We start from the raw sequence: 8,644 nt of genomic DNA on the forward strand, positions 1-8,644 counted from the left end.
ATCAATTATGAGTCAAACATTAGTAACATACTCAAGGCACCACAACCAACTCCAAATCCTACCCTCAAAATTCATTTTGAATCAATGCCTTTGTCATTTTCATCCCATCAAATCAACCTTTCACATTCATTCAGTAAAAACTTTGGTGAACTTGACAACAAAAACCAGTTGACTCAAATAGTGGCCAACACTTCCAGCTCAAAATCTATGTTCCCATCAAGAGAACCAAATAGCCATGACAATCCAATTTATCATGTCCTAACTGATTTTCCTTTAAACTTTCTCAACAAGAGTGTGCCTAAGCCAATAATTCCCTACACCAATGTCCTATATTTAATATTTCATAATGAAGTTGTCACCATTCTCAGTTGCTCAGAAGATTTGGGGTAGTGTGAACAACTCAAATTTCCAAAAAAAAAAAAAACAAGACAGTTTCTATTAGGGCATGGTGATAAAAACCAAGAAAAGTCAGAATTAGAAAGTCAAGAAGAAAATCCTCAAACCATGGACTTAGGTAGGAAAAAGGAAAATGATAAATAAAAAGGAAATATTGTCAAGGCTATCCATAGTCCCGTAAAAGGAGGAAAAGGACAGAATGTTCTCAGAACAAGTCAAAGAAAAAAAAGAAAATAAAGAAGAGAAAATTCCAAAAATGCGTGTATCTATTAAGTCACTTCTACCATAAGAGGAACCTGAGACCCTAAGGATTCAGATTTTAAGTCCTTCAGTCCAAAGGCTCGAGCTTCCAAGAAGGACAAGGAAATTGGTCCCTCATCTTCTATAGATACATGATAAGAAGCCTTATGTGATGAAAATCCTTGCCCTGTGAAAGAATCATTTTCCTTTGATCCAGGCTCATTGCAACCCACTCTGACCAGAGCTTGATCATCCTTTCCTGAGACCATATAAGGAGACCTAACTCAAAAACTCCATACATATCTAACTCTAAAATCCTAAAAAATTTGAAATTCTAAAAATCCCGAACACAGGAAAAGTATTAAAATATCTTTAAAATTAAAAAACTTAGAAAAATCCTAAAAGTAGAAAAATTCTAAAGAAACTAATCATCTAGGAACTTCAAAGATCCAAGCTTAATTCTAAAACCCTTTCTTGTTCGAAAAAGCTTTTGGCTAAAAAATCTTCCAAAATTTTTACTAAAAAAATTCTTTCAAAAGAAATCATTTGCATTAATGTTTAAAAAAGGTTGCTATTAGCATGAGAAGTCTGCTAATTTCTTGATTATATGTTCATTCAAATTTTATGATATGTGCCTTATTTTGATTGGAAGACCCCCTTTGCCATCAAGCAAGTTCTCAGCTTGCTTATTGATCCACTTAATTTCAAAAAAATAGTTGCATTTCTGAACTTGGGACAAGAGCACTTCTTTCGAAAAAGTTTATTGAAATTAATCTCAAGTTTTATGAGATGCCTTATCCTATCATTTCTAAAGAGAAATGACTTTCAAATATTGTCAATTCTCTTTAAAATTCAAATGAATAGAATTATCTTTGAAAAAGGCTATTTGCAATGAGGTAGAGAATTTTGGTTTATCTGGAGCAATCTAAAGTTTGAAATAACAAAGTTGGTGAATTTCCAGTGAAACTATGGAATATTATTTCATAAATGAACTTATAAGTGAATGATCCTATATATCAAAGAAATAAAGCAATGATTCAAGAAGGCTTAAGTCCTAAATTCATTTGAGTGAGAAGATTAAAAAAAAAGAGAGAAATGAATCAAGAGAGTGAAAGAGAGAGAGAGAGAGAGAGAGAGAGAGAAAAGCATGGGAAAAAAAGAGAGGAAAAAATAAATAAGTCATGGAAAAAGAAGAAGAAGAGAGCACAAAAATGTGATGCATGAGAGGTAAACATAGGACAAGGCCTAGCTCCGGTGAATTAGCACACAAAATGCACAAAGCAAAGCCAAGTCTCATCTCAAACAGGCCACCTTGAGGGTAGGGGTTGGACTAGAATATCATGTACTAGGAGAAAACCAACTCTGATCTACTTAGTACATGGCGTGGTGGGTTAGGCTCTGGTCATGTATTCACGTGTAGGGAAGGTTGTGTAACGAGTGCACTTAAGGTGATAGAAAAAGTGAGAATAAAGCCTTTCAATTTTAATCCAACAAGAAAAATTGTTTTAGCCCTTGAATATAAAGAATTCTTTATCTAGAGGGATCCTAACTCAACTAAAAGTCCTAAAGGTTTTAACCGGGGCAACACTAATTTATTATTTCAAGCCAAAGATTGGACAATAAAGCTAGTGGGTTCCTTATCCATAATAATTCTTGAAATGAGAATAGAAAATAGAGTTGTCTGGATTAAAAAATCTATGCTAAAGGAAATACATGATATTTCATCTTGAATAAAACAAGAGAGACAATTCAAGCACAAACCTCACTATTTTAAAAGATTTTTTCAAATTCTGAGACAAGTTTGGGTCCATCTGATTTTTAATAATCAATTAATCAAGATCCTTGTGATCTCAAGCCAAAAACAACCTATCAAAGATTTCTACAAATGATTTTATCAAAAAAAAATGAAAGATGCTTTGAAAAATTTTCAAATTTCAAAAGCCAATTTGGTTTCTTCATCCAAAAACCCTAAAAATTCATAGATTGCATAAATCCTAAAAAAATTGTATGTTCTATCTTTTCTCTTTAATTTTTTTTGAGAAAAAACAAAGTTCTCAAAAAGTTTCTGATCTTCTTTCCCAGGGAAATATCCATTCCATCGGGCGCGTAGTTATTCTTTGACCTTGTTAGCTTCAAGTTCTTTAACCTATTTTTATGATAGAAGCTAAGATGCTTCTTGATGTTGGTTTCCATCTTGCCATTTTGAGCAAAGAATATCATTACTCATCTTTAAGCATTTTTGCTGCTTTTTCTCCTAAGGAGTATCTTGCTTCATTGTCATATTTAGGATACAAGCCCCTTCCTTTATAAAGAACAAGCAAAAACAAAAATTATAAAATACCCCCCCCCCAAATGCAATATTCTCAAAAAAATAAAAAACCATAAAATTGCACAACCAAAAGCCTAAAACAAGAGAAAAATTGTAAATATTTAGAATAAAACCCCATTGTACACAAAAGTTTTTCTTAAAAGAGGTTCAGAAAAATGTTTCAAAAAAGAAATAAGAGTAAGAGATGATAAAATGTAAAGCAAGGTTTCATTAAAACATGTCTCAACTCATCCAACCCCAAATCTCTAGGGACCCTCATGTGGGACAAGTTTGCTAACCTTGTCTTGTCAAAGCCAACATCCAAGTTGATGTGCACCAGCACAACATCTAACAAGACCCGGTCTCTAGGGCCCTTAAATGTGAGGTTTAACATCCATAGCACAAACTAAAGTCTACAAACTCTGTCGTCTGGATTCTTTTTTAAAAGAAGATTCATCCAACTTCTGTCTAGAGCAATTTTGGGTGAGTTAACTTCTTTGTTATCAATTGAGCTTTGGCCACTCAATAACAAAAAGGGGCATCTATTGACAACCCATTTTTTTTTGGGTTCCCAAACCACCTTCTCATGTTGGTCCTCGACACATAGTCATGTCAAGTCTCTTTAAAGGTTGGGATTCACTTATTCACATTCACTAAGAGTCGGGGTGTGAATTTTGGAAATACTTCACAATTCACTAAAAGTATGAAGTATTTTAGGAAAGAAGAAATTCTTCAAGCAATGTACTATTTTCCCAATAATGTCCATGCACACTCATACATTTTTAAAAAGTATTTTTAAAAGATATGTTTGATAAAATGCACTTTAAGTATATTTTTTATTTTTTTTTGTTGCTTTGGGTATTTCAAAGGAATAATCCAGTTTTACCAAACTTTGGCCCATAATTCAACTAAAAGTAGAAGATTCTAGCTTTCCAACCAACCAAAAAATCACTTTGATCCAATGTTAGAGTGAAGAGTTATAACCAAAATATGATTTGGGTTTTTGAAATAATTTGTTTAATAAGTAGGGCCCACTTTAAAGGCACTTTTGACAATTCAAATAGTTGAATTTGGTTTCAAGCCCAAAAAACTAATTATATCCAAGGATGCTAGCTTTCAATAACACTAAATTGTTTGTCAAATGGATTTATGAAACTCAAGGTATAGGCATTTTCCTGAAATGGGTCCAGGGTTTTTTTATCCAATCAAGATTAAGATCTATTTGGATTAGAGCCTGTCTATTAGACCATCATCGATCTAAGTGGATCAAGTCTAGCTGGATACATTTGACCCGATCTTTATCCAGATCTAATGGGTCAGAGATAGTCTCATAGACTGACATCGATTAAAGTGGGTTTGGACCCTATCCAAGCCCAAACCCAAATCTGACCTGATTCAAATCTAGATTCAGTGGATCAGAGACATTGGTGTTGATCTAAGTGAGTCTGAACCTGATTTGGACTTAGATCCCACCTGATTTGGATCCAAATCTAGATTCATTGGATCAAAGCCAACCTCAAAGACTAGTGTTGATTTAAGTGGGTCTAGACTCGATTCTAACCCATATCCCACCTGATCCAGATCTAATGGATCAAAGGTAATCTCTTAGACTGGCACTGATTGAAGTGGGTCTAAACTCGATCCAGATCCAAATCTAGATTAAGATCCAATAGATCAGAGGCAATCTTTTAGACTGAACTGATGTAAGTAGGTTTGAACCTCATTTAGATATGGAAATGACTAGATCTAGATCCATATCCAATGGAACAGAGCCAGTCTCTTAGACTGGCACTGATCTAAGTGTGTGTGGTCATCGCAAAATTTTTCCTCTCATAATATTATCTCTCTTCCTTCTCTTTTTCCTTTCTAACCCCTATTTCCTCTTTTTTGAAGGGAGAAAATAAAAGACAGAAAGAAAGAGAGAAAAAAAAGAAAAGAAAAGAAGAGAAGAGGAACTCCTTTGCGGGGTCTCACTTGACCTTAATTTTGAAGATATTTGAAATAACTCGCCTCCGTTTTGAAATATTTGCGGGAAAACTGGGAGACGGGATTCGCTCGTCGGTACTAGGTTCGACCGTTCCTGGCGCCTTTACCAGGGGTAATCGAACCAAGGGTCAAATTTATACCTTTTGCTTTACTAAGAAATTATCTTAGAATTTATCCTAAGTCTAAATGCACAAAAAATCATGCTTGTGCAAATGCAAAGATGTATGCTCTCTTTTGAAAATGATTTAAAATTTCCCAAGTGTTTCTGAGATGAATCTGATAATAGAGTGAAGAAAATGATTTAGAACTTAAGATTTTAAGTTCTAAGTTTTTGGAATAATCAAAGCTTTGGGAAATAAATCTGGACTTTGAAAGAGATGATTTTGAAGTTTGAGATAAAAGGAGAAGAAAAGAAACTTCAAAGTCATAAATGGACTTTGAATCAGAATAGAGATGAAATGGAATTGAATTCTAACTTTTGAAGTTTGAAATCAGAATAAAATGTGGGAAATCTAAATAGAATTGAGAAATAGGATTGATTTGAAAGTTGGAATTCAAGATGGAATTTGAATTCAAAGTCTGGATTGAGATCAAAATTGAATTCTGGATTTAGAATCCAAAAATGGAAATTGGATCTGAACTCTGGGATCCGAGATGAAATTGGTTTTAAGAATTGGAATCCAGGATGGAATTTTCATCTGAAATTTTGAATGAATTGGATCCAAGGTTTGGAATCCAAGATGGAATTTGGATCTGAAGTTTGAGACCCAAAGTGAAGTTGGATTCTGGATCCTAAAATGGAATTGGATCTGAAGTCTGAGATCCAAAGTGAAGCTAGATTCTGGACCCTAAAATGGAATCAGATCTGAAGTCTGAAATCCAAAGTGAAAGTGGGTTCTGGATCCTAAAATGGATTTGGATATGAAGTTTGAGATCCAAAGTAGAGATTGTACTTGGAAATCTGGATCCAAGTTGGGATTAGGATTTAACTTTGGATTTGGATTCTGAAAAGTTAAAATAGGATCTTTAAAGATGGATCTGGGTTTTGAAAACCCAGATTGAATTTAAAACTTTAAGAAGATTTAGATTTTGAGATTCAAAATCAATCTCATCTTTGATTTTGAAATTTGAAGAAAACTCGATTTTGAATCAGAAGATAAATCAGAAACTTCAAAGTTTTAAATTGAACTTTGAATTTTGAATTGGAATTTTGGAGTTTTGATATAAAATGGTTTTGAAATTCCAAAGTCAATTTGGACTTTGAAATTGAGATAAAATTGGAATTTGAAATAGAAGTTTGAAGAAAGATGTTCAAAATCACTTAGGTTTTTGAAAAAGAATTTTGAAAATTTGATGCAATTCTATCCTAAATGATGAATGAATTTGGTTGATTTTGAAATAGGACTTTGAAGAGCTATTTCATTCTTTAAGTGAATTAAGAATGAGGTTGAAGATATAATATATCCCTGACTATGGTCATTGAATATATTATGTAATAACCACATTTAAATTCAAGTGAAGAATAAAATATATATTTTTGATGCTTTTATAGAATTTAAAATAAAATTAACTCTCAATATACCCTGACTATGGCCATTGGTATATGTATTAAATTAATTTTAAATTAAATTCTGATAAAAGAGGAAAATATTTAAAGAAAATATGATGATTTTTGAAAAGGATCCAGTTTGGATCCAATGTTATTTTATAAAAGATAAAAATACTAAGTCTTGTTTACATCCTGACTATGGCCATTGATGTAAATCATCAACTTAGAATTAATTACCTCTTACGAAATGGTGCACGTGCCATTCGTGTTTCACCATTGTGAGAATTTGAGAAATAAAGGCAAAAAGCTTGAAAATGAGCCATTTATGACATTTATAATGCTCATTCATTCTATCTAAAATAGGAAATGTAAATTCTCATTAAGGCTTAACTTATTACAACATTTAGAATTGAAAGTATAACTCCCAAGTAATGACATTCTTCGCATATTCCCTGCAAAACACTTGATTAGTATAAAAAAAGAAGGAAAATTGCACTTATCATATAGATGTCAATGATAAAGTATTCATGTGTCAAGATATACATGATGGAAAAGATGAAGAATGACATACATACCTATATACATACGTATATATACATGCAAGCCTATATATACATACATATGTACGAGTATATACGTATAGATATATGCATATATATGTATATAAATATAAATATATAAATATATATATATAAATATATATGTGTGTGTGTATATATTTATATATGTATCACATATGACATGGACTCAATGTAGGTGGATGAGAGTGCATTTGGTGCTTGTTGAAACTGAAGTAAATATAAGATATCAGTGTACATGTGTCGTACACCGTGCAATGAACCTACAGATGCAGTGGGGCGAAGTATATTACAGGTGTTAATAGAGATGCTATACAGTAACCAGAATAGGCATATAAGTTATAAGTTATAACAGTAAATTGATTACCAAACCGATTCTTGAAACTGCTTGCTCAAGCTGATGATACATTATATGACAAATTGGCTTTTATCAGTACAGAGCACCTTCTGGATCTCGGTGATTTTATTTAGCATTTCAAGGCACCTTTTTAACCAATCAAGAAGGCTTCAACATAGTAAATCAAAGGATTTCCTTCTTAGCAACCGCAAAATGATGTATTGTTTTAACGAAGAATTGATTTTGCAATGACTCGATTACTGCAAAATCCATCCCGGCAAAGTGACTCCAGAAAATGGTTACTGATAATATGCTTGGACGTGGTTTCTGTAGGTTCCCTCTTTACAAAAATTGTTCCCAGGATAGCCAATAGCTCCTCAAGGGATTCTCAAACCATGACAGAACACAAGCTCATAGTAGGCAAAACACACAGTAATGTATACAGAATACCCAAAAGTTGGTCTGGAAGGACCCGAACCCCTTAGTTCTCGCATGATGATGATGCATACAACATAGTTACTCACAGATGTCTGCTGAAGCTTGTAATTGAGAAGGATGTAACAATACTGTGCAATGTTACAGGTGACATGCAACAAGGAATATAGCAGCTGTGCAAATGCCACAGGGTTGAGTTTAGTGAGCACAGAGGATGGGCAACATAAGTACTATGTTGTAGCAGTGCTTATATACGCAGGTAAAAAACAAATTTGGTGGTCTAAGTGGTGATGGTAGTGGAGTGCATTAGGGGATGGTGTTACACAGGGTACTGATGTAAAAGCTATGCTGCGAGATGTAGTGCAAAATGTAATGAAGTAAGTGGTGTAGTGATGAGGACATGAAAAATGCACTACAGGAAATGGAATGGAGGCAAGTATTATGAAATGTAACAAAAATAATAAAAAAAAAAATAAGCAGGTGTTGTATATGTGCAGCAGTGAATTAGTGTATGAAGCGAGAAAGTGGTGTGCAAGTAATGTATTATAAAAGGGAACCTTCAGTGATGTGCTGTGGGAAAGTATTGGTATGAGTATCAACAACAACCGTTGTTACAACTGTGAATTGATTTTAAACAAATAACCTCGCACAACTATTTGGCTTCTCAGTTTGATCTCTCACAGCTTGATAGTTTGATGAACTCCCTTTGACAGCAGCAGAAGACTTTGATTCTAGCCAGCATGTAGATTCCAGTGACAATAGATCATCACAACAGTAAATCAGTTTACTTACAAATCAAATTTCCTTTTGGGTAT

The sequence above is a fragment of the Nuphar pumila genome, chromosome 17 (assembly GCF_984573655.1).
Source record: "Nuphar pumila chromosome 17, dmNupPumi1.hap1.1, whole genome shotgun sequence".
Lineage (NCBI taxonomy): Eukaryota > Viridiplantae > Streptophyta > Magnoliopsida > Nymphaeales > Nymphaeaceae > Nuphar > Nuphar pumila.